Here is a 25,093-nt window from a genome sequence, read left to right as displayed (position 1 = left end):
ACTTCGGCTCAGGTCAGATCTCATGTTCGTGGGTTCGAGAGTCAGGCTCTGTGCTGAGAGTTAGCTCAGAGCCTGGAGCCTGCTTCCGGTTCTGTGTCTCCTCTCTCTGCCCCTCCCCCTCTCATGCTCTGTCTCTCTCTGTATCAAAAATAAATAAAACATTAAAAATTAAAAAAAAAAAAAAGAGCATGGGCTGAAACTCAGAGAGAGGCAGTGACTGGGCTAAGGTCACGCAGGAAAGGAGCAGCTCATTTGCCCCTCTCAGTCTGGGGTAAAGCACTGCCATCCAGCCCAGGCTTCTGCCGCAGGGCTGGGGAAGAGTGATATCAGCTGCGCAGGTTCTGGTGTCCACAACAGACTAAATATTTGCAGATGAAGACATCTGTGGGGTTGCTCGCCTGCTAGTAGTGATGGGATTTCTTTCTGGTTCCAGCAGCTTGCCGTCTGTCCATGTAATGCTCCTCCGGTGTAGAGGGAGAGGCTGAGGCTCCCCGGCTTCACACAGGGGATGAAGTGGGGCCTCCCTGGCGGGTGAGGAGAGTTCCCCTCTTATGCAACCCCCCAGGCCCTGGGCAACAGCAAGCCAGAGGCCCCGCCCCTCGAATTTACCACACTCCTTCTTCCTGAAGGCTCCTCTTGTCTTCCCAGACTCTTCTCAGCTGAGCCTTCGAGATTGTTACCCTCCCTGTTCTCAGAACGCTCTGGGCGACCGGGTGGGCACGTTGGTCCCATTCCACGCCCCATTCTGGGGGCCCCAAGCAAAGATTAATCAGGGCAGAGTGACGTGCACTCGGCCAAACTCTGTGAGTCCTTTCTAGCATCTGCGCTCCCCGTGGGTGGCGGAGACCGCCACCAGCCCTGTACAGCCATGGGACCTCTCTCTCTTCCCATCCTGCACCCTCCCTCCCTTCCATACATGCCGATCCCCAGGGTGCCCCGCGTGCTCAGCTGTCTCGGTGGCTGCTCCCTGTAGGGCTCGCCCGCCACATTCTCCCTTGTACCTTTTCTGTACGTACCTGTCCGGCTCTTTAGACTGAGCTCCTTAAGGGGCAAGAACTGAACCTTGTTTAGTTCCCAACCCACAGTGCCCAGGCCAGGTGTACAGTAGGTCCTCAGGAGATGTTTGAGGAGTAAGTAAATATAGTCATTTACAAGCTGTTGTGAGACAGGAAATAAAAGGCAGGATAGGGCACCTCATTCAGCGCCTCATGTTTACCACTGGCTTCCCAGAAGAGTATGAGTTTCTCTTAACCTGTCCTCCCCTCCCCCTTCGTCACTTCCCACAGGCAACTCCACTCTCCAAACTGGGACTTGTCTGGACCCCCTTCCTCTCCCCTCAAACTCCATCTGTCTCTCTGGACTGAAAACTGCGTTCAGGATGTGGTCTGTCAGGAGCTATTGAAGTAAGAGGAGAAGGCAGGAGCAGGAGCCAGTGTGGGCGCTAGAGGCCACTTATTCCAGAATAACGGCCTTGTGCTCTGCTGCTCCTTCCACGTGTACATATGTTTTTCTTAGTTGAGTCCTATCTATTCTAACCTTTGCACTTTTCATTACATACCCTGCTTCAGGTGAAATAAATGTGTTGCTGACACCTAACCAGGTCCATCCCAGGGGCTATCAGGCGGCGGCAGCCGTGGTGTTGGCGCAGCTGGAGGGATGCCATGTGGAGCCAGGGCAGAGTTAGCGACCAAGACGAGGGACTTGGGAAGAACAGCAATTCCTTCCCATGGTCCTTCCTGGAAGACACTTCAGGGGTAGGTGCTCCCATCTCTGTTATCCCCCCCTCCCCAGAGTAAGGAGGAATGGGCAGTTCTCTGAAGGGAAGAGCTTTGATGAGCTTCACATGAGGAACCCCAGTGGGCACTCGAAAGAAGGCTTCATGGGCCTCCAGTCATAACCCTGACCGACCTTGGGATTATTGTGGTGGGGGCTTCAGTACTGTCCCCCAGGGCCATTTTTGAAGAGCCGGGGCCCAGCCACCACCCGCTACGGAGACTCCTTGCTGGGCTTCCATGAGGACTGGAAGGAAATTGGTCCAAAGGAAAAGGAGAGTCTTATCTCCTCACGGAAGACTCACCTCCTCCCCTAAGCAGGCCAGGCACATTCCCCGGGTCATCTCAGGCCCAAGTGGCTCCCTATGACGTGACACTGGAGGCCCCTGAGCGAGGACGTGCCTCTGGTCTGCAGCCAAGCAGCTGTGCTTCTGGGGGTTTTAACACATGAAACAAGAGCTGCCCGTGGGCGCAGCAGACTCCTAAGGTAATCAGAATGCCTGTTTATCTGTGGTCTCAGCATTCTTCACCATCTGTTTACTGTTGGTAATTCTTCTCTGCCCCTGCACGAGAACTCCAGCAGGCCCCCCAAATGGTTTTTCTTCTTAAGTAGGAGACAATCCTGGAGTCCTTCTAAGCTTCTAGCACTGACTCCACCCAGCAATGAGCATGTCTAGTCCGCAAGACCAGTCAACATCCTGAACCCAGTAAGAGGCCAAACCCTGTCTCCTTCCCCAGTGGCTGCCTGTGGGCTGGAAGCCAGCTGTGGGGAACTGGGTGGCAGTCTGGTTGACTTCCCCTCAGTCTCTCTGGGGCTGGCCCATGGGTTCAGGGGGCAGGGGGAGGAAGAGGAAAAAGGTGAGGAAAAGTCTCATGTTATAGACGGGATAGTCATAAACTGGCCTCACCTTTCAGAGCTGGCCAGTCATTTAAGCTGGCTCTCTATCTCGGGGTGTTTTCATGAGCAATTTATAGGTTCCGCCCAGGCTCCCCTCCCTGACAGTGCCCTTGACACTCCTTCCTCAGCTTTCAGCCATTTACCTCCAACTACGCACAACGAGAGTATCTCTGCACCTCACAGAGGCCCTTAGGTCAAGATCCTAGGTGACCCCACATGAGATCTCTCTCCTTAAAAGTCCACTGCCCCAACACTACAAAACCATCACCCCCACAAACCTGGTGTGCTGGCCAACCCTGCCATAGCAGCGGCCTCCTGGCTCAGCTTCCAAAGCTGGGGGGCTTGGTCAGTTGACCGTCCAATGCTTGACTTCAGCTCAGGTCATGATTTCGCTGTTTGGGTCCTGCGTTGTGTTCTGTGCTATAAGTGTAGATCCTGCTTAGGATTCTCTCTCTCTCTTTCTCTCTTTTTGTCCTCCCCCCAGAAAAAAAAACATGGCTCACAGGTGTGATGCTACAAATAAACTTGCTGTTTACCTCAAAGAGTCAAAATCACTAGAAAGGACAAAGTCCCAGATTTAATCATTAGTGAAAAGGCCTTTTTTTGGCAATACTGCTTATAAAATTCAAGGACCTGAGAAGTGCAAACTCACACCCTCTGTAGAGCAAGGGGGAAAAAGAAAGGCTGGAAATGGACCCAGTGTCAGTTGGGGGAGAGCAGAGGTAGAAGGGGGTGAAGAGCAGGGAAATCTTTCCGCTTCCCAGACTTTTGCTCTTTGAGCAGCAGTGTGGTCAAGGGCATGGATTCTAGACCCAGGCAGCTCTGGATCTGAATCCCAGCACCCACTGGCCACTAAGGATATGTATAATTTGGGACAAATACTTTATGACCTTGAGTCTCAGTTTCTTTAGTAAAATATGGATGTCCCTTACCTCATGTGAGGCCTTCATGATAACAAGATGAGATTTTAGGTAGAAAGTGACTGCACACAGTGACTGGTATGTGGCAAGCTCCCCATAAGTCACAGATGTTGCTAGGTCAGCTCCACCAGATGATGTGTTTTACAGTGACTCTGGAGAAGAACTTGGGAGAGGATACACACATTACTCTGGTAAAAGTCACAGAAAAACCTTTCAACCCCGAGCTGGAATAGAATGGAGGTAGAAAAAAGTATTTAATGATCATATCCTGTGTGTCAAACTAAGACTTAAAAAGAGTCTACTTAAATAGCATATTAAGAGAGCTTTCTTATTTAGTATTCCAAAAAATTCTATGACATTGGTAGTTTTTATAGAAAGAAATCAAGTCTCAGAAGTATCTCAGATTGGCTTAGATTTGGATGCATGGGACAGAAAAACCCAAAATAATAATGACTTAAATAGTAAAGAGGAATATTTCTCTCTCATCTGGAGGAAGTTTGGGGATAGACAGTCTAGGATGTATAAGGTATTACGTAGTGTTAGAACCCAAGCTTCTCCTATCTCGTTGCTCTCCCGTCCTCAGCATTGGCTTCCACTTCATGGTTCAAGATGGCTGCTTAAGCTCCAGCCATCCCTTCCACATTCCAGCTGGCACAAAGGAGGAAGGGCCAAAGACAGGCGCACCTTCTTCCTTCAAAGACACTTTCTGGAAGTTGCACACATACTACTTCCCCTTACAATATTGCCTAAAACTTCATCACAGGGCTAGACATAGCTGCAAGGAAGTTGGGAAATGCAGTCTTTATTCTAGGCAGCCATTTAAAAATTAGAGTTTCTGTTACCAAAGGAGTAAAGAATGGATGTTGGGCTGAACAATGAACAATTTCTATGATGGATATTAGGTAACTTGCCCAGAGTTTTCCAGCTGAACTCTGTCTGCAGAAGATACTGGTGCTACCAGAGGGAAAAAGCAGTAGGACATAGGAATGTGAGGAGGCAGAAACTTAGGATAATGCCTGCCCTGCTCCAGGGTCTCCTGTCTGCTCTGCTGAAACTCCACTTGCTTTACCAGGAGTCTAGTCAAGTACCTAGCCACCTGAACCTTCACTGCTGCATGGCTTTGGCCATTGGTCACTGGTGCTAAAGCCTCCATGGCAGAGCAGAGAGGAAAAATGTCAAGATGTTGAAAGGGTGGGAAGGGGTAAAAAGTAGAGCAATTTTCAGTTCCCTTCAGCTTTCTGCCTCCTGGCTTCTCTTAAAGAACGGTTACCTCATGGTTCCATTCCCTTTTAGCTAATACATGGTCAGCTTTTACTCCATGGAAGACTCCAAATGGGCCTTGGCAGGGGGTGTTGGGAAAAATTATTTAAAAGATGTGATGGCCAGGGGGTGTGTGAGATGGAGCTGGGCAATCTGAGGCTGGATAGCGTGAAGAATAACTGGAATTTGAAATCTTATCTTTTGGCTTCATGTTACAAACAAGCAAGACGAATGAAAGCAAGCCTGAGCAAACCCAGGTCTCTCCAGAGTAGTGACTTCTAATGCCAACACCAGAGGTGGATACTACACCTTACAAAATGTCCGCAGTCTCTTCTCCAGGCAGTGATTCAGGGTCATTCATGGCTAACAGAAGGATTACAACCACCAGACTCTACTGAAGACAGGTGCAAATAGCCAACATACTTCAGTGGCCCCAGCGGGCAATGCAGAATTGAGGATGGTCTCCTAACTGGCTTTCATAACAGTGACCTTAGGTCAAATGGGATCCCATTCTCATGGCACTCTTGTTTCAGAACGCAGTGGGTACACAAGAGATTGAGGACATCACGAATGTTTAACACAGATGTTTAATCGAGAGTAAATTGTTTAGAGCACTTGTAGGTTTTCAGTAATGTGGAGAGGAGTTGTTGACTCTGGCAGATGGAGCAGGCGGCTTCTAAGGAGAAGGGACCACCCCAGAATTTCCCACCATGAAGCTGAGTGCCCAGGACACTGTGGTGGATGAGCACTGGGGTTCCGCAGCATAGGCCAACTCCCTTTCCCTTCATTGGCACAGGAGAAAGGGAATGGCCTTCCAAAATCCCTGTTGGAAGTTACACTGATTTACCGTTTTCATTCTTTATGACATTTTTCAGGGATTGTTAAGTGGTTTGGGTCAGTGCTGTGTTTTTATTTCAGCCTTAGTAGCCATTTAAGGGATCCTGACACCTCTGGAGAGGAGAGCAGTCTGTGGACTGCATCAGCACACAGTGGCTCTGAGCTGTAATAGTGTCCTCTGACGCTAATCACAGCCCGCAACTGGATTTCTGGGCTCCCAGCAGCGCACAGAGGGTGGGTGGGGCCGTTTGGACTCGATTGGCCTAGGGATCCGCTCAAAGCCCCAGCTTCATAAGATTTCGCTTTTTGTACAACCCTGAAAAAAGCCACATCCTTGTTGTGCAAGTTCAGGTTGAACCACAGACCAACCGAAGAGCCTGTGCCTTGCTATGCAAGGAGGGGCTTGACCCACTGAAGAGTGCTTTCCTTTAATGGAGAGGAAGCATTTTTTTGAAGGGTGGGGATCAGAGGCCCTAGGATTTCAGATTAGGACACTGTGTGTGCAAGATTTTGTCTTACAAGTTGTTAGGTCGCTGTTCCAGCATGTGATTAAAATGAGCAACTGATTAAAATGCAGACACAATGCTATTATAAAATATTTTAGTTTGTACAAAGCCCAAGAAAAACTCAGGCTTCTCCTCCACAAAAACTGACAAAACAATTTATGGAGAAAACTCACAGTTGTCTGCTGAATTGAATGAATACATGTAAATCACAGGGGAAAGTCTAAGGCTGAATTGAGAGAACTGTGGATGGTAGAAATAAACCTTTTATCTTGAAGCTATAATAAAAACAAACCCAATAAATTAAATAGGCTACAGCCTTCATGAAGCTGAGTCATAAAAAGAAATAAACACAAAATCCCGTGGTTCAGGCAACATAAAGATAAGCAATTCAGAGTCTGTTTGTTTAATAATAGGCTCTTTCCTGTTTAGACAAAGAGCCTGTCAAGGAATTGATGCAAATGTGTTTCTGCCCACTACTCTCATATTTCCATTTTTCTGCTAAATTTACTTTCTGTAGCAGATGTAACAATGAAATGAGATACTATGTGCCACTAAGCTTCGTGCACAAGAAAAATGAAATAAATGTGGTTAAGTTGGAATCTAATAGTGCTTTTCTTCCTCCATCTTCTTTTTCCAGCCTCCTCTGCTTTGTTGGGGTTCCCGGACTGCTAGGGTTTGAAGCATGCCTATGCCATTAATGAGCAACGTGAACATCCCCAAGTTAAATGACTCCTCTGTGCCTCAGCTTCCTGATCTGTAGAATGGGGATGGTCGTAGTAAGGTCTGCCACTTTGTACAGCTCCAGGTGGAACCGCGCCCTCAAGCAGTGTTGGTTCTTTGTTGGTGCTTTGTTGGTTCTTTCTGAGAACTATGTCCCTGGGCCAGTGCTGATGTGGCCCCGATCTCCAGGAATTTTGCTGATTCACATACTCAGTCAATATTTACTGAGTTCCTATGATGTACCAGGCTCTCTTCAAGGCCCTGGAGACTCAGTGTTTAAGGATGACAAAGTCCCTGTTTACATGTGAGGGGTTATAAACCAACAGATGCATAAATCTGTGGTATAACTTGGAGTCCTGTAAAGTGCTATGAAGAGCAATGGGATAGAGACCAGCAGGTGGGGGCTGGGGATCATTTTGTGTGGAAAGATCAGGGAACCCTCTCTAGAGAAGGTGGGGCAGTGTCCTGAATCAGGTAAGGAGTAAATCCATTGGAGGATCTGGGCAAAAAACATTGCAGAGGCAGAAGAAACAGCATGTGCAAAGGCTCAGAGGTGGGAAACAAGATGGGTGTGATTTTAGGGGAAAAAGGGCCAGTGTGGCTGGAATGGAGTGAACTGTGGAGAAGGTTGTTGAGGATGAGCCTAGAGGCTTGGTCAGGGGCCAGGTCACATAGGACCTCATGGGGCATGCTAAGCAGTTCATTCAGATTGTATTCTAGGATTGATGAAAAGTTATTGGAGGGTTTGAGTCACAGTATGGTTTATGCATTTTAAAAGAATCAGTCTGCTACTAGAGGAAAGGGCAAACTAAAAACAGAGACACCAGTTAGGAGAAGCAGTGTAACATGATGGGTAAGGCTCCGGACCCAGACTGCTAGGGTTTGAAGCATGCCTATGCCATTAATGAGCAACGTGAACACCCCCAAGTTAAATGACTCCTCTGAGCCTCAGCTTCCTGATCTGTAAAATGGGGATGGTCATAGTAAGGTCTGCCACTTTGTACAGCTCCAGGTGGAACCACGCCCTCAAGCAGTGAACACAGTGTAAAGGGTACCCGTTGGAGCTGTGCAACACAGTGGTCTTGCTACTAACAGAGGTGGGTCTTTCCACCTTGTTGGGTTAAATGGTCAAACATACAAAAAAATGCTTAGAACAATGGCTGGCACCTAGGAAGAGGTTAATCAATATTAGCTATTATTTGTAGTCCAGGTGAGAGACAATGGCAGCTTGGATTAAGGTGCTGGTGGTACCAGCAGGGGCGGTAAGTGCTCACGTTTGAAATAAAATGTGAAGAAAGAACCTGCGCTGGCTCCCAGGGGCACAATGGGTCCCCGATGATGGAACGTGGGGGAGTACGTCTGTGCCAAGTCTTCTGAGTGGGTTTTTTCAGCATCTTCCCCACCAGTATGTTTCTCACCTCGAATGATGAGTGTATGTAGTATGTAATTGATAGAGTGACTGCGAGGATTAAACAGGACACTGTGTGTAAATCCCCAGTGTCGTGCCCAGTGCATTTTATGTCTTACAAAATGCAAGCAATCATCATCACTGCCGTCCTCATCTGAGTGTTCAGTGTTCTTGCAGACACGTGTACATCCCTATAACTCCACAGGAACGAGAGCTCAGTGGTTCTCTCTTGTGAGGAGAGCAAATAGTGCAGAGCCTTCAGGAACTGCCATCTTGAGGCCACAGTGTCCCTGGTTCCTCAGACGCCTGTCCTTGTGCCCTTGGACACCCTCCATGGCCCCCAAAGGGTTCAATTAAGAACCAGCCCAACCAGGAAAAGAAGCACCAGAACATATATAAAATCATATGGTTCAAAGGTGCAATTCATCTTTATTTCACTGCTTTCACCAGCCATAGAAACCAAGTCACCCATTTAAAGTTAAGAAATTTGTTTAGAGAACCACCTGGGTGGCTCAGGCAGTTAAGCGTCTGAGTCTCAGTTTCCGCTCAGGTCATGATCTCACGGTTTGTGAGTTTGTGCCCTGCATTGGGCTCTGCGCTGGCAGCGTGGAACCTGCTTGGGATTGTCTCTCTCTCTGCCCCTTCCCCACTCTCTCTCAAAATAAATAAACTTAAAAAAAAATAGAATAAAAACCTGAAATCTGTTTTCAAATTCCATTTTCTCACCCACTTGGCCCTCGTGAATCTCAAACACGAGTGTTGGAGGCAGCAGGGGCATCTGACAGGCCCAACAGTGCAGACGCCTAAATCCTCCAGGGTCTTCCCCATCCCCCCGGCATGGCGGCCATGGGGTAGGAGGTGTGGGTAGCTCTAGGTAGCTGCTCTGCCCCCCTCGGGCCTTAGGTGCCAGTCACATTGCTGTCTGGTTACTCATACATGAGGTAATCTCTCCATTTTATTTGTTCCTGGATGCGTGAACCATATGATTCCTTCTTCAAAAGTTATCAAGTGGGGCCCCACCAAAAACTCAGCCAATAACTCAATACAAAAAGAGGCTGCCATTTTCTCATTCTCAGACTCGGTAATAATCCTGCCGTGAGCCAGTCATCATGGAAATGACTCAGGTTTTCTCTCCCGTGTTAATAAGGTTTCACTGTCTTTGGTCCTGACTCAAACCGGCTGGGAGCAAAGCCAGAATGATACAAGCTATACCCAAGTGTGTTACTGTGTAACAGTTCACCTGACTTACCCGAACACTCCACAACCAGGCCATGCCAGCCCCTTGCCTTGCTCCTGAGCCCACTGCCTTCTTAGCCCAGGTCACCCAGTGGGAGACTGTTGCCCTCATTCCTCTCTTGCCAGGGAATTAGGCCACAGTTCTGAACTCAGAATAAGGCATCTGGCTCTCTTTGCATCTCTGGTGTTAGCAATGCTTCCTGTCTTCTCGAGGGTCCCAGTCTGAGAACTGATCAAGACCCAGGTCTCAAGGGAACCCTCTGGTTGGTTAGAGGGCTATTACGGAGGGACCCTCCAGTCTTCTAGTGGAATGACCACTCTGGGGCACACCTGGGGTCCTGGCAGTTCAGAAGTGAGCCAGAGCCCCTTCACTGATCTGCAGACAGTATCGATTATCTACCCAGCACCAGGCAGTGCTGGCCATCAAGGACAGAGAGACAAAGGCACAGTCCCTAACATCAGGGACCCCAGTGGGGAGGGCCGATGAGAAAACAAACAATTGAGAACAGTGTGACTAGTGTTGTCACAGATCTTCAAGGCCACAGGGGCATTCAGGGGTACTTGACCCACACTGGTGGCGAAGAAGGAGTTCCTAAAGGCAGACCTAGAACGGTGCACGGAGCCATGACATCAGAGAAGGGTCAGGAAGGGTGTTCCTAAAGAGAGAGAGGACAGCCTGAAAGGCATGGGTGACAAAGCCACCTGGCTGTGACAGGAACATCTATTTTCTCCCCTTTCCTGGGCTCACAGCCCTCCTGGCAGGTACGTGTGGCCATGTGACAGGAGGTGTGCAGACATGATGGGTGGGCCTGACTCGGAAGAGCCTCTCCTCCATGTCCTGACCTGGGCTTTCCCACGTCAGCTAACTGGGAGCGGGTAGGAACCAGATCTCCAAGGGCTTTCGTGCCCCTTGCAGGGACTCCAAACCCGAGGTGTGGGTGAGAAGCGATCACATTTTATTTTTAGAATAAAAGAGATGGTACCTTGTCAGTGACAAGGTTGAACTTGACCTGGGCTCTGTGCTCCTGGAAAACAGCAGTATTTAAGAAATCCCCTACCCTTTTGTTTCCCCAAACCCTGTATCCTTTGCTGTTCTGAGGCTAAGCCTCAAAGGGCCACCTTGTCCTCCAGTGTTTCAAGATAATAAGACCCATCTGCTTCCTTCTTCAAGGCTCCTATAAGACTTGAGGAGGACTCCCTTATTTACCAACCACCTAAAACTCCAGGGCCCCTTCCTTTTTTTTGACACTTACCTCCCTCATCATCATTCTCCCTATGGCAATAGCAGCTCTTGAATTGTCTGCTGCATTTAGTCTTTACATTAATACAGCGGTGTCAGACTACACTCACTTCTACTTGAGAGTAGACCACTATCTGCTTTATTTTTTTTAACAACTTTTATTATATATTAATTTGTCATCAGTCGTCCATGAGAATATAGACTCCTTGAGGAAAGAGTCTTCTTTCCTGCTTATCACTGTATCCCCAGAGGCCTAGAACAGCACCTGGTACACAGTAGGCACTCAATAATTAGGACAAATCACAGCATGGTGACCCCCAGCCCATGTGAGCTTTCCGCCATCCACTCTGGGTTCCTCCTGCCCTTCTCTCTCTCCCTCTCTTTCTCTGTGTCTCTCTGTCTCCTGCTCTAACCCCTTTCTGCCCACCTGCCTGTCCCTCTCTTCCCTCTTTTTTTTAAATTAAAGTTTTCTTTTCTTTTTTCGAGAGAGAGAGAGAGAGAGAGAGAGAGAGAGAGAAATCTCATTAACCACGAGATCATGACCTGAGCTGAAATGAAGAGCCAGATGCTTAACCGACTGATCTACCCAGGTGCCCCTTCGTTTTGATCTCTTTCCCAATCCCTTTTTCCTTTGCTTCCCTCTCTCCTCCTCAGGTCTGGCGGTCCCCTCTCTTCCCTTTGGCCCCTAATTACCAGTCAGGTTGTTCGATTGGGAGTGTGCAGGGTCAAGTGAGAGGGCTCCACCATGGCGGGAGTTAACCAACCAAGCTCATGTCTGCATCTGCTGGGTCAAGACAATTCTAGTGACTTTGGACATGCATTTGGCTAAGGGATCCTTGAAAGTTAAAGATTTACTTGGAACTAGCCAGATGGGTGTTTGGAAAACCATCAACAGTTGGTTACTAAGCATTGTTCTAAGCAAATGCTGAGAGCTGGGGAGGAAACAAGGAACAGAGTGAGGCCCCTGCCTTCTAGGAGCTCCCAGTCCATTAGCCACAAAGGCCCACAGGTGACCTTCTGGGAAACAGTGGGGGAACAAAGACAGGCAGACATAGGGAGCAGGTGTGGACGCTGGAGAGTTCTGGAAGGCATCAGATGCTGTTAACTTGGGGGCGTGTGGACTCGATGTGAATGATAGCAGCCAGACAGAAGAGCAGACCATGGATTCAGCTACAAGGGAAAGCATCACCCATGACTGCAAGGCTCCTCAGGACCGCGTGGGCCAGGGCCCCTTCGTTTGTCCAGCACCTGCACTGGCTCCTGTCCCTGTCCCCTCCCGAGACCGAGAAAAGGAGCCCGAATCAATGCCTGCAGTTTTCCTGAGAGCGCAGAATTAGCACTGATGAGCGGGACCTCCAGTCGTGGCTAGAGAAAACATCACAAGCCGTGTGTCCTGAAGCTGGGTGACCTGCCCTCGGTCCTCATTGGGAACAAAGTGCCTCAGCAGAGTCAGGCACAAGTCCTCCCTCCGGTTTCTTAATAATTATCAGCTGAACTGGTTTAAACAGCTCCAAAGCTGATTAATAAAACCTGCAGTATCAGCCCCTTCCTCTCCTGGAGACGGGGGAGGGAATTGTACGTGTTAGTGTCAAATGCTCCGGAGAGGCAGGGTGGGATGGAGCCAGCAGGAGGCAAGGGGAGAAAGACGGTGGTCAGTGTGGGCCGGTGTGCCAACTCCAGGCAGATGGCAGTCTGCCCAGCCTGAGAACTGTTTATGCTGAGCGCAGTATGGAATTCCTCTTGTAAGTCCTCCGGGGAAATTCCTGGGAAAATCTGTGGCCTTCTAAGGTGGGTCCTTGTTCTATAACTCTGGGCAGGCAGGGGAGGGAGAGAGTCTTCTGGAGCCCTGGCATTTACAGACGTGCTTTGGGGAAGGAAAGAAAGCAGAGTGGCAGCAATGAGTAAAGCCAGTAATGAGCCTGTGTTTGCCCGAGGCTGATTCTGATTCTCAGAGCCCAGAGGGAGTAGTGAGGGAGGAGGTTAGCAGAGAGGGGTTAGTGTGAGTGTTAGCAACTCCCAGTTCCTTCAGGAACAGAGCCCCCGTTTGATAATCTCGGTGACTTGTTTCACTCCCCCAACAACTGGGAACAATAAACCCCCAAAAATATCCCCTCAAAGGCTAGTTGGCTTAGTCACTCCTCCCTTATCGGTGATGGTCTCTCTACGCACATTTCACTCCCGTGGCTGACTCACAGATTACCTTAAAAGCAGCACTTTTTGCGCCTTGGAAAGATAGTTTTATAATACCACAGCTGCTCCCTGGCCTGCGCGCTGTGGGATTTGGTGTGTTATGAGGGTGATAACATCTGAAACCAAAGTTCATGGCCCAGGTTAATGGATATTTAGGACAAAGTTCCTGGTTCCACTTACAAATCTCCCTCCCCCATCAACTGGGATATGTTAGAAAATGTCTAAATAGCAACATAAAAAAGACTAGCTTGATTTACTTCTGTCTCTATTTTAAAAAATAGCATTTTCCAGGTTCCGCATTTCAATATGAAGTTGCCTTAGGTTATTGAAATGTCAATAGCAATAAAGCAACACAATGAATCCCGGAGGCAGGGCAGAGAAAGGGGGTAGGTATTTCTAAGACTTAATGACTAGCTATACTGTGCCAGGCACCATGCTTTGCATACACTTTGTCCCTCACAGGAATGGGGGGTTAAGAAGTATGATGGATCTCATTTCACAGTTGAAGAGAGTAGGACTCAGAAAGGCTAAGTGCCATGTACAAGTTCACTTGGCCAGTACAAGATGCAGCTAAGACCTGAGTCCACATCTGCATGGCTTCAAGGCCCAGAAACTTCCCACCACAGCAGTCTGTTCCCAAAACCCAGGATGCCTCCCTTTGCCCCTAGAGTCTCCCTTAACCACCGAGCACCACAGACAATGGCCGTTGCCTTTGGTTAGAGTATCAATGCAATCTCTCTGTTTTTGAGTGCGGAAAAGCAGAATTATCTACTTAATGAAAAAAAGACCTTGAGATATAATTGCTTTCTGATTTACAAATTTTGAGAAAATCCATATGATTTCATTCCTACCACAACCCTGTAGGGCAGTATCATTGTTAGGGATTATGGTAAACACCTGTTGTTTTTGCCAGCCCGGTGTCCATTTGTTTTTGTTTTTGTTTTTGTTTCTGGTATCTTCTGCTTTTTTAGGGGATCACTATTCACCAAAGTCTGTGTATTTTGTCTGAGGCTGATTCCACCCACTGGCTCTGGGGGTCCAGACCCAAACCTAGCTAGGGAGAGCACGCATCTTTGATCGGTTTGGGGGTAGGCGCATCTGATGACCACACTGGGCCAGTCAGAGCAAATGAGGGTCAGCTCCTGAACTTTGGTGGGTGTTGCTTTGTGTTGGTGACACAAAGCTGTAGGAAATGCGGCTGGTTGTCTTTGCCAGTCTTTGCGGAAGGCTGGTCTGAGAATGAAAGTGATACTGGGGAAAGTAGAGCCAAAACAGAGGCAGGAACAGTCCCTGATGACAGTGTCTGTGTACCCAGGTCCATGGTGCTCTTAGGTCCCAGAAGCCTGGACTTTTGATTCATTTTTTGCTAATAAATTTGCTTTTGCTTAATCTACTTTGAATTGGGTTTTTATCATTTTCTTATGTATCATTCAAGTTATTGCTCCCCATCATCAAAGGAAATCTGATTCATGTCATTGCCTTCATTGTTGTCAATCATCATAACTGCTTATTAATTGTGTGTTATGGGGACAAAAGAAGCATCTGGCCCCAGAGATTTCATATTTTATTCTGGGGTGGCAGGGCGAGGTGGTGGAGTGGGTGCTGATAATAACCGTATAAGGCATTATGGACTAAAAATTGGACTTAAAAACCACCCTATCTCTTTTCCTTCCTTCTCCTCAATCTCTCTCTCTCTCATTGGAAAGGGTACAAAGGAGTCCAGAAAACAGACTTGGGGAACTGGGAGGAAGAAGTGGTGTTTGAAGACATTGTCTGTTGGAAAGGAAAGAGGACTTCCATGTGAAATGCACATTAGGCAATATCAAATGTGACACTAGGTATTTAATGAGAGGTCAGAAATGGAAATGCAGCTTTAAGTGTTACCCACAGAGGGAGAGATGAGGTTTCAGAAGCTTCTACCAGGAAGGGAGTGCAGGGTCCTAGCCCTGAGCCATGGAAAAGACGACTAGTTAGCACCAGTGTCATTCAAGGGAAAACTATAGAAAAGTTTACTTTAGGACACAGAAAAGGTGTGTCTTCAGGTATATCCATCGATTTTCAGAAAATGCAGCCTCCTGTTAAAGTCATAAAATGTATTATTCCTGCATACCTCATTAATTTCTTTGGCAGTTGAAAAAAATGTACTTGGGGCAAAATGCTTTCATCAATTTTGACCACAATAAATAGTTTTCACTTGAAAACAATTTCAGAATGTCAGAAAATTAAACAATTTTTATGCGTAATTTGGTGTAGACTAAATTTGGAATCAAAACAAAATGCCCACTCAAATGATGAGACTGAAGTGTTATTGTAGAGCAGGCCCTTGTCAACTTTTTGTGTAAATCAAGGGTCTTTTAACTATTTTGAGGAGTCAGCAAGCTTGAAAGTACATCACATGAGAAGACAGAGGGTACACTGATGGGAGCTACTACTGAAAAGTCATATGTAAGGATTTTGTTTTTTCCTGGCTTCATGGAGCCAACACTTATTATTATTTTTTTTAATGTATAATCTTGAGAGAGAGAGAGAGGAGAGAGAGACAGAGCACAAATCGGGGAGGGCAGAGAGGAGACACAGAATCTGTAGCATGACATAGGCTTCAAGCTGTCAGCACAGAGCCTGTCTCAGGGCTTTAACTCACGAACTCTGCCATCATGACCTGAGCCAAAGTCAGATGCTTAACTGGCTGAGCCACCCAGACACCCAGGAGCCAACCCTTATTTATCTAGAATGAGAGAGAAAAAAGAAAGGGACATCGTACATTCCTATGTGAAATGCAAGCATTCTGGACAATTATAATAGAGTTACAATTTTGAGCCCTTTGATTTTTTGAAGCATTTCCCTACTTTTCCTTAAGTAAGCTCTGGCCTCCAGGTCACAGGCTCTCCATACACATTTATTGAGGCTGAAGCTGATGATGACATCAGTCCTTTTTCAACAAAGGCCCCTGAAGATAAAGCTCAGATTGGCTGCGCAGACTTTCGGACCAGATCCAGAGTTGAGCACCACTCCGAGGGCATGGACCTACCCAGGAGTGCAGCTGACAATTGAGATGGAGGGTTCTTCATAATGCAGAACTGTCCCTTCACTGCAGGATGGTTGGCATCCCTGGCCCCTGGATTAAATGCTTGCAGCAGCCCCCAGTCACTCTGACAACCATAGCACCATCCGCATTTCCAAATGCCCTTCAAGGGATACTGTCTCCCTTTCCTGGTGGGTAACCACCAGGGAATTGCCTCTTTGGGTCTGAAGATGTTAGCTCTGGAGAACTTGGAGGCTTAAGTGTTAAAAGATCAACTGAGGCATATTAAAAAAATTTTTTAAGAGTTTATTTGAGCACAAATTAATCTGAATAGGGGGCAGCACCAAACCGGAAGGTGTCAAGAGTGCTTGGAGGAAAGGAGCTGAGGGTATATGTGTCAGGGGCTTATACAGAAAAGGTGCAGAAGCAAAGAAAGGAAATTATTTAGTTGGCTGTAGCTTATAGCCTAGTTGGCTATTTGTGGTTGGTTGTCCTTAGGGTCTGATTTCATAACCTTAGGCATTTACAGACTCAGAATTTGGTTTCTTTCCATAGACTGCCATGGCACTAGAGCCATGTCTGTCTCATGGCCTACTTGTTTGATTAATTTAACATAAGAGATCTACATGCCTAACCCAACCTTAGGCCACTAACTATTTCTGCTCTTGACATGTCTCTTTCATCTCTTTGCTTGTCAGGCAGAAGTAACAGATCTGTTGGGATCTTGTTCATGACTGTCATCACCTGACTTTCTTACTAAATTACATACAAATGATAGAGCCCTGGTACATTAGAGTTAAGACTTTGGAGTTATTCCCTGGGAAGGAAAAGTTCCATAAATCCAGAAGCCTGGGAAGTGGTGTGGAGTCAAAAAAAAGACATAGAGAAGAATGAAACTGGACCACTTTCTTACACATACACAAAAATAAATTCAAAATGGATGAAAAACCTAAATGTGAGACAGGAAACCATCAAAACCCTATAGGAGAAAATAGGCAACAACCTCTTTGACCTTGGCCACAGCACCTTCTTACTTGACACATCTCCAAAAGCAAGGGAAACAAAAGCAGAAGTGAACTCTTGGGACCTCATCAGGATAAAAAGCTTCTGCACAACAAAGGAAATAATCAACAAAACTAAAAGGCAAGCAACGGAATGGGAGAAGATATTTGCAAATGACATATTAAATAAAGAGTTAGTATCCAAGATCTATAAAGAACTTACCAAACTCAACAACCAAAAAACCAAATAATCAAGTGAAGAAATGGGCAGAAGACATGAATAGGCACTTTTCCAAAGAAGACATCCAGATGGCCAAAAGATACATGAAACAATGCTCAAGGTCACTCATCATCAGGGAAATGCAAATCAAAACCACACTGAGATACCACCTCACACTGGTCAGAGTGGCTAAAATGAACAACTCAGGAAACAACAGATGTTGGGGAGGATATGGAGAAATGGGAACCCTCTTGCACTGTTGGTGGGAATCCAAACTGAAGCAGCCACTCTGGAAAACAGTGTAGAGTTTCCTCAAAAAATAGAATTGCCCTACGACCCAGTAATAGCACTACTAGGAATTTATCCTAGATACAAACAGAGAGGGAGGCAAACCATAAAAGACTCTTAAATACAAAGAACAAACAGGGTTAGTAGAGGTGGGGAAAATGGGTGATAGGCATTGAGGAGGGCACTTGTTGGGATGAGCACTGGGTGTTGTATGTAAGCAATGAATCATGGGATTCTACTCCTGATGTTAGCTAACTTGACAATGAATTATTAAAAAAAAAAAAAAGCAGCCCTTCCTTGGAGCAAACACATGGCTTGTGAAACCCTTCTTGGAATGGACGTGTGGGGAGAAGATGATCTTCGTCTATGACCCACTTTGCACTTGCCTTTGCACCTGAGGCGCTCAGCCAGAAGCCTCTCCCCGCATGTGTCTGTCCGATGTGCGACACTCCAGCCGCACCCTGCCCTGACTGTGCTTGTTCCCAGTTGTCCTGTTTCATTTCTTGCTGGTCCCGGTGCCTGAGGCTCTAATGTGCAGAAACTGTCATGGCTAGGCTGTCGTATTGTGGAGAAAAACCATTTAAAGGAGTTTTTAGAGGGGTAACAGAACTTGGCTTCCTGGGGGAACACGTGGGACATCCCGGGATGGGCCTCCTATCCTAAGAGTAGTAATTGTGGTTCCTACAATGTTTGCAAGGTCACACGGCGTCCACGCCGCTTTCAAGTACACCTAGATCCAAACGCCAACCTGGGCAGCTGCTTCAAGGTGCTTTGTCACTCCTTCCTTGGATGTAATAATGTATCTAGATGGAGCGACCACTCAGCCCTCAGGAATATAATTATTTGGGCCACCAAAAGCAAGGTAAAAAATTCCTGATGGTCTGTAGAAACTCAGAGAGTGTAGTGTAGTGATAAAGAAGAGAATAGTCATTAGCATTCTGGAATCAAGTCATAGAATTATTCCACTGGCTGTGTGACCTTGGGAAAGTTACTTACCCTCTGTTATCCTACCATTCTCAGGTATGAAATAGGAACAGTGATAATAGGGGATTATGACAGAGGGTTGTTGAGAGCATTACAAGAAGTAAAGTCAGTGGAGAATTTTACCCATTCCTGGCATTTGGTTGGGCATGTATATATTACTTAATACACTGTAATTATTGTGATGCATTTGAGAAAATAAAGCTTTTGTGGGAGAGAGAAAGTAAGGGGAGAGAAGAAGTGAGGCCAAAGAAATGAAAACCCTTTCTACAAATACAAATTAATTTTATTAATATTAACAAAATACTGTTCTATTTTGTCAATAGAAACTAGTTTCAAAGAAAATTAGGAACATCGGAAAAGAGTGAAAAAAAAATGTGGTGATCTATATGGAGTTAACTGAAGGGAAAAGAATAGCTTTAAGAAACAAGCATTTGAAAGCCTTTGAGTTAAGGTGCTAGAATTTATAGCAGATCTCCTTGCCCACCAGGGAGCCCTGTTAATCCAGATTCCTGAGAGATGGAAGAGATTTCTCACATTCCTCTGGGGGCAGTGGACCACCCCATGTAAGGGCAGAGCCTCAGAGCAGCCAAAGCCCCCAGATGGAACTGGGGATAACAAAGGAACCTTCTGGGCAGGCACAGAAAGATCTGGGTTGGCCTCTTTCACTGAGCAGGAGACGGAGGCTCATAAGGCAGTGCAGTGGAGGGTTAATACCGAGATGTCTGTGGCTGGACTTGGTTTTAACATAAAAGAAAGAAAACCTGCTGACACAGTTGAATTTCCTGTTGGAAAGCCCTGCGGGAGGGTGGGGTCTCAGGGTTCCTAAGAATGAATGACAGACCTATGAGATGTGCAGCGTGAGGCTGGGAGTCAAGGAGGTAATCAGCTCTCGCTCTCGTTGAAACTCACCTACCATCCACTGAGCCCCATTCTTCCTCCAGGGCCTCTCCAGTCTCCTGTCTTCGGAGAAGCATTGTTAATGCTAATGGTGAGAGTATACTAATAGTAACTACAGTAATTACCATTCATTTCAAACACAGAAGGTGCTAGGCACCAGGCTAAGAGCTTACCCCATAATATCTATTTCTTAACAATCCAATCCTAGAAACAGTCCACCATGCTTTATGCATATCCTCTCTAATTCTTATAACAAGCAAAATAGGTTTTATCATCCTGCTTTTACAGACGAGGAAGTGCACTTAGAGAGGCTGTAGTGTGCCTAGGGCCACACGGCCTGCAGACAGAGCTGGCATTTGGACCCTGACCTTGAGGTCAAGGGTCTTATGTCCAGCATTCATGCTCCTCACAACATGACCCCTTAGCCCATTGTTCTGCAGAAGGTCCTCAGCAAATACTAATTTATTAAGTGATACAAATTCTTGTTTGCTGTCTACACCCGGGAGTGGTAGTATGTGATGTGCGTTTGTGTGTACATCCTTGGAATGGCAGGGAAAGGAATGTGTATGTGGTCTCTGAGGGTGCCCAGGCATCAGTGCCCACCTGCCGTGTGCTGGCAGCAGCCAGGCTGCCCCTCTAACCCTGCTCTTCCACATCTCAGAGGATGGCAGGATGTAGAGCTGGAACTGGCCCCACAGAGTGGCTGGCCCCACCCTCTTTGTTTTATAGATGTTGCCATTCATAAATCTATAGGTCTATAGCCTTTATGAGTGAGGCCCAGAAAGCGTGACTGAGTTGACTAAGGTCACACAGCTAGCTAGGAAGAGGCAGGACTAGAACGTGAATGCAGGCCACCTCCTAAGCCCGCCTTCAGCTGCCTTCCCATTATACAACAGCAAATCAGGGTGTGAGGGCACGTGAAAGCAGAAGGGGTCTTCGCCTGGCTGACCGTGGTATCCGAGTCCTCTCTGGAGTGGAGATACAGGGACACAGAGCACTTGCTTGCCCGCCGTGGGCTGACAGCCGTCACTTGCCAGCAGCACAAGGTGCCTCTGTGGGGCAGGCAGGGAATCTGCCTGTCTGGACCATTTGGTCTGCCAAGAGTCAGGCCTTCGGGTAAGGTTTGCTTTCTGAAAGTATCATTCTTATCATTCTGCATGCTCCCTGAAAGACCTGTCATGCCGTTCACCCAAACAGGCTGCACTTCTAGATTTGGTTTGCTTTGCTTATTTCAGCTTTCCACTGTTATCCCTGTCTGAGCATTCCAGGACCAACTACAGCTATGGACAGTGTGGTTAATGATTTTAAACTATGCAATTGAAAATCATTGTATTGGAGGAAGCTACTTTTTGCACAGTCTGTATCAAGTTTCACGAATTCACTGCTCTTCCTTTCCTGAAGGAAATTGTCCTCCACAATGGAAGATCAAAGATTGGCACAGTCTCGGGTATATGTGATTTGCAAGGCCCTGTGGAAAGTAACTAAGTACTGTGAGAATTAGCCTCTGCCCTCAAGGGATGCACAGGTTAGTTGTAGGAAAATAATAATAGCCGGCAGATATTGAATCCTTCCCAAATCCAAATCCAGTGGAGACTGGGTCCCTCCTACGTATACTACCTGGGACATTTAAAGCCATTTCCTGGCACACTTTTAAATCCTGGGCAGAGGGGTCTGCCTAAACCCCAACCCCCTCTTCGATTTGGTGCGTCCTTTGCCCCAGGAGCATGAGGGCGCTACCTGTGTGCATTGGGCATGCTGTTCTGCAGCCAGAGAATGTGGGGGCTGGCAACATCCCAGCACCACCACACCCAGGTGTGTGCACCCTACACATTTCTCCCCGTGGCTCAGGGAGTGGAGGTGAGCCTGTTTGGCGTGACTCAGGCCACGGAAGTGAAAAGCCCAGACACAGTGGTTTGTTAGTTTCTCCCAGGTCTTAGTCCACACTTACTAACCGGCAGCATGCACAGCCTCTGTGACCTCCAGGAAGTAACTGGGAGTCTCTGGGGACCATCTGTCTGAGACCTGTGGGTGACAAATATCGTCTGATTTCATTTCAAGGGCGAGCAGCTTTTTTTTTCTCTTTTCTTTTTTATGAGGGAATTTTTCAGTAGGGCTTTACGAAACAGCACTCCTCAAGCCAGTTCCCAAGCTCAGATCTAAGCAGGGGCTTTCAACACCTTCCTGGTTCTCTCCGATTACATGCAGTAAACAAGTGCCATAACCAAGTATTATATGTTGTGGGAGCAGTGTTCGGGGTGAGCCTCGTAGACACGGCACATAAAAGAGCCCTGCACATCCTGTTCTTGTTATAGGGACAGGGCAGCATTCAGTCTCTGGCTTGGCCTTGTGCCCTGAAGGCCAGGCCCAGCTCCAAGCTTCTCCTCCGAAGACTACCTCCCAGTTCTCACTCGAGAGTCCAAGGTCAGCACACGAGCCCTGCAGTGAAAGTTGACTCCTCTGGTGCTAAAGACAACCAGGAGAGGGCATGGTGCCTAAACGCTTGCTCCTTATCGGCTTCAGATGGATAAGTCAAAGAGTCCTTCTCTCTCATGATGTCTGGGGGGGGGGTGTCTTTGAAGAGCCCCTTTCAGTGAGCTTCCTGGCACGGGGGTTAGCACTGCCTAGTATAGCAGGGAACCTGCCAAGTGCCACACCTATACCAGACAGCATAGAAGGAAGAATGGATGTGCTATATTTGTCTCTTCCATGGCCTTGAACGCTGTGGTTGCAGAGACAGACATAATTACTAACCCAAGATGGTGGTAAGAGCCCACTCTTCCCATATTCATCAGGGTCTACTTTTCTCCTGGATTTGGGCTTGATAGAATCCTGAAGGAAACACTGTCTCTTCAATGTTCCCTTTTTTTCCCCCCTCATTTTTATTTATTTGAGAAAGAGAGAGTATGAGCAGGGGAGAGGGGCAGAGGGAGAGAGAGAATCTTAAGCAGGCTCCATGCTCAGCACAGAGTCCGATGTGGGCTCAATCTCATGACCCTGGAATCATGACTTGAGCTGAAATCAAAGGTTGGATGCTCAACTGACTGAGCCACCCAGGCGCCCCTCCCCACTTTCTTTCTAACTCTGCTCACCCCACTGTGCATGTAAATGGACTGACAGGGGAAGGAAGCACGTCCAAAGTGCATTGAACGAGCAGGTTACCATGCTCTCGTTGCCACTGGGGGCCGTCTGGGAGATGGTGTGGAGTTTGCCTGGCCTTGCCTCTGCCCTGTCCCATGCATGGGGCCAGGAAGCCGGGAGAGGCGCCTGCCAGTTCCCTCCATCCCTGGTAGAGGGCACGAACTCCCAGTAAGCCTGCCCTGCCTGGGGGCTGAGCACCTTCCAGCAGACAGAGCAATCTCTCAGGCAGATTCACAGAGTGCGCAGGCCCGTGAAAAGGGGAACACGGGTGGATGTGGCTGCCTGGCCCACCCAGGCCTCGCACGGAGAAGGAAACCAAACAACATTCTGGGGATGAGAGGTAACCCAGCTGGCTGCGTGGGAATGGCAAAATTAATACCCAAGCCCAGGAAGGGAGAGGAATGCAGCCCCACTGGTGTTGACCTCTCAGCCTCTCCCCAGTAGGGGGAGGGAGACGGAGCAGAGGTGTCTCCCACAGCTCTCTGTCTTTATGAAAATGTAGGAGCTCAGGGATGTGGGTTTGCATTAACCTCACACATACATAATGATGCTTCCTCAGTCCATGGATGGCCTGACTACAAGCTCAGAGTGTCACCTGCACACAATTCTTATACGAGTCAACACACAGCTTTCATGGGGCAGGGGAGGGGGGCAGCTGCTGGGCAGGATGTTGTTGTGGTTCCTGCTTTTCAGCATCATGTAAACTTTTCGAAACCAGGGAATGATCCAGGGCCTTTCTGGAAGCTGCTGCATATTCCGAGTATCAGGGCAGGTTCAGCGTTCATGCCTGCCCGTCACAGGGAAGTTTCTGTGACTGCGAAACGGGTCCGTGGGATGCCCAGTATGGCTGCCATGAGCCAGCTTCCTGGGAACAGCCATGAGCTGTCCTGCCTGGCTCGCACCATCCAGACTCCACAGGGGCTAGCAAACCCCTCAGTCTGCACTGGGGGCTGCACTTGACCCACGTGACTGGGCCTGCTCCCGGGTGCTAAGGAGCTTGTTAGTATTTATGAGCTGTTTATTAGTCTTGTAGGAAATCAGCCCAAACCCTGGCTAGGAAGGGAGGGTTGAGGAGGGAGGCTGTCTTCACCTCAGGCCCCCGCGTTTGTTTGTGTAAATAGCGGGATGCTCGGCCAGCTGCCCTCTGGCGGGGTCTCACAAGGAGGCCTGGGGCTGGCAGCGCCCGTCCCCTCGCTCTGGAGCTGGGGAAGGAAGCATTCAGGTGTGAGGTCCTCCGTCCTCACACTGAGGGCAGATTGAAACCCGCCGGGAGTCTTTCCAACGCTCTCACTTGGCAATTGCATCACACCTGAGGTTTTTAATCAGGAGCTCGCAGGGCAAAGGGAGGACAGTTTTCCCTCGCTGACTGACTGAGTGCTCCCTCCGCTCCGGAGCAGAGCAGGTGGGAGGTTTCCGAGGTGAGTCTCCTCCGGCTCAGAGGTCACGAGCAGTTACGTCCGGCGCAGCCTGCCTAGGCCGTGGTGTTCCTCCTCGCTCTTTTTTTTTTCAGACCAATGTAGCCTCTTCGTTTGAGAAGGGAGCAGCCGCTGGCCAGAAAAACCGGTCATTCTCCAAAGATCCTGCCTGAGAAGAAAGCAGTCAGGAGGGTGAGACCTCAAATTCTGTATCAGATCAAGGGGACCACACCCAGCAAAGCCCAAGCATTTTCCTCCTCTGAATTTGGGCCTCTCTGCTGCGACTTGAGCTGCCTGAGAGTGGTTTGTTTTTAAGGGGTATAGGAACCTTCTGGAGAATTCATTCCAGGGAGAGAGCCGGGTGCCATGAGCCAAGCGGGGAGCAGAGCGTTAGGTGTTGGAGGCCAGGCATGATTCTATCCGCAGCCTGGCTTCTCGGACTTGTTACTGGGCCACAGGGAGAGAAGGGCTGGGAGTAAAACATATGTGTATATGTATGTATATTATGTAATCACATGCTTTTTAAAAAATTCTAGCCCTGTCCCACCACCCACTGAGTGACTTCCGGCAAGTCACCCAGCCCTTCAAGGCAAATAGCCCTTCTAGCAAATAGCCATCTCTCCGTGGTTCCTGGCTCAGAGAGTTGCTGTTAGGTCATGTGAGCTCATGCCTGCCAACTGCTTTGAGTATCATAAGTGCAAAATGTTGGGTTAAATGAAACCCCAAACATCCGTAAGGCTACGCGGCACGGGTAGCACTGCTTTGGGACTCAGTGCGTAAGGGAAGAAGCGCTTTCCCACCCGTTTTCGCAGACCACTCCCGTCTCCAGAGCTCAGAACAGGAACTGTGTATCCAGGGTGTCCCCAGCCCCCGCCACGGGAGCACCCCCTGGGGACACAGACACCTGGGACTGAGAGGCGGTTACTGGGAGGAAGCCTTGTAGGAGCAGGTGACAGGGTGCCCGCGGGTCCCTGTCACCGTGGCCGCTTCCACGCTGTAACCTGTGAGGCCTAAGGAGCTGGGTCGCAGGCAGAAGCCCTAGGCCCCGCCCCCCAGAGTCACGGTCAGCTTCTTAGCAACCTGACGCCCAGAGAATGGGAAGAGAGGGGTTGTTTCTGGTAGGGGTCTAGCTTCTCTCCAC

General features: G+C 48.2%; 2 long non-coding RNA genes across 2 annotated transcripts in view; both read left to right on the top strand.

The window, feature by feature from the left end:
- Window positions 1–730: 730 nt before the first annotated feature.
- Window positions 731–6,910, top strand: LOC115299954. The gene is made up of 3 exons (XR_003912438.1): window positions 731–803; window positions 1,569–1,754; window positions 6,831–6,910. It is a non-coding gene; the product is annotated as an uncharacterized LOC115299954 (long non-coding RNA).
- Window positions 6,911–12,473: 5,563 nt separating this feature from the next.
- The window catches only part of LOC115299953, a 107,201-nt gene continuing 94,581 nt past the window's right edge, over window positions 12,474–25,093 (top strand). Inside the window, exon 1 of the long non-coding RNA XR_003912437.1 lies at window positions 12,474–12,585. This is a non-coding gene — a long non-coding RNA (uncharacterized LOC115299953). The remainder of the gene's footprint in view (window positions 12,586–25,093) is intronic.

The sequence above is a fragment of the Suricata suricatta genome, chromosome 8 (genome assembly GCF_006229205.1).
Source record: "Suricata suricatta isolate VVHF042 chromosome 8, meerkat_22Aug2017_6uvM2_HiC, whole genome shotgun sequence".
NCBI lineage: Eukaryota > Metazoa > Chordata > Mammalia > Carnivora > Herpestidae > Suricata > Suricata suricatta.
Note: the sequence above shows the minus strand (reverse complement) of the source record. Positions and strands in the feature narration are given on the sequence as shown.